The sequence below is a fragment of the Ranitomeya imitator genome, chromosome 4, assembly GCF_032444005.1.
Source record: "Ranitomeya imitator isolate aRanImi1 chromosome 4, aRanImi1.pri, whole genome shotgun sequence".
NCBI classification, from domain to species: Eukaryota; Metazoa; Chordata; class Amphibia; order Anura; family Dendrobatidae; genus Ranitomeya; species Ranitomeya imitator.
Window position 1 is genome coordinate 603,844,035 of NC_091285.1, and position 1,915 is coordinate 603,845,949.

The window sequence follows — 1,915 nt, forward strand, 5'->3', positions numbered from 1 at the left end:
GCAAAGCTTGGTATTCTGTATACATGGTGAGTATACAAGTGTAAAGCTGTATTATTGATATCTGGGTCTCTCTAATGGTGGACTGATCTTTTAAGAATACTTATAAAGATATGTTAAATAAAAAAAAAGTAAGGATAACCCATGAATATATAGTTAATACCATTGAAAAAAAGACAAAATTCTATGAAGTTCAGCCAAAGGATAGGAAAGAATAAGGGGAAGGGGCACGGGCACGATCCAGTCTACACAAAAAAGCTAATATTTCCCTTCTTGAATGCCAATTGTTCATCCACTAGACCAAATTCAGAAAAGAACTTTACACGTTAATATAAAAATAGAAAAAAAAGAACATATTCCCTGCTATAACTAAAAAGCAGTAGGGCATATAAATAATATGGGGATCATGGTAAACACTTTTCAATCAAAGAAGGGTAAAATCCATCATATGAGCGCCAATATGTACTCAGTTCGGGCGGTCCAACTTATGCTAACACTTTGTAGAGGGATAGCATTACGTTTCTTTTCCGCGAGTCCCATGCCTCTTTTAACCCATTTACAACCTATGACATATAGGTACGTCATAGATCGCCTCCCCTTTGGTGCGTACTCCGGCACTGAGCCCGCAGCTTTGTTGTGGCACATGACAGCTGATTTCATCAGCTGTCATGTGCCCCTAACATCCGCAGGTGGAATCTCAATCCACCCGCGACTGTTAACATGTTAAATGTCCCTCTAAATCTCCGACAGCAGCATTTAACATGGCCGTGCCGGAAGCGCGTCATTAATTCCGCCCACTTGTGGAGCCCCTGTTACGTGATTGTGATGCGCCGATTGGTTAGCATGACAATCCGGGGGCTGCAGGAGACCTGCTGTGTGTAGCACAGGTGATCAGTCAAATCGCCCCCCTTTTACCCATATTTGGTATCGCCATGTTCAGAATCGCCCGATCTATCAAAATATAAAAAGAATTAATCTGATCAGTAAACAGCGTAACAAGAAAAAAATTTAAATGCCAGAATTACGTTTTTTTGGTCGCCACAACATTGCAGAAAAATGCAATAACAGGCGATCAAAACATCGTATGTATTCCAAAATGGTATCGATAAAAGCGTGAACTCGGCACACAAAAAATAAAGCCTCTCCCAGCCTCAGATCCCAATAAAATGGAGAAGCTATGGGTCTCGTAAAATAGCACCTTTTTTTTTTCTTTTTCCACCACCTAACGAAAAAAAGAACCTACAGGTCCTTCTCAAAAAATTAGCATATAGTGTTAAATTTCATTATTTACCATAATGTAATGATTACAATTAAACTTTCATATATTATAGATTCATTATCCACCAACTGAAATTTGTCAGGTCTTTTATTGTTTTAATACTGATGATTTTGGCATACAACTCATGATAACCCAAAAAACCTGTCTCAATAAATTAGCATATCAAGAAAAGGTTCTCTAAACGACCTATTGCCCTAATCTTCTGAATCAACTAATTAACTCTAAACACATGCAAAAGATACCTGAGGCTTTTATAAACTCCCTGCCTGGTTCATTACTCAAAACCCCCATCATGGGTAAGACTAGCGACCTGACAGATGTCAAGAAGGCCATCATTGACACCCTCAAGCAAGAGGGTAAGACCCAGAAAGAAATTTCTCAACAAATAGGCTGTTCCCAGAGTGCTGTATCAAGGCACCTCAATGGTAAGTCTGTTGGAAGGAAACAATGTGGCAGAAAACGCTGTACAACGAGAAGAGGAGACCGGACCCTGAGGAAGATTGTGGAGAAGGACCGATTCCAGACCTTGGGGAACCTGAGGAAGCAGTGGACTGAGTCTGGTGTGGAAACATCCAGAGCCACCGTGCACAGGCGTGTGCAGGAAATGGGCTACAGGTGCCGCATTTCCCAGGTAAAGCC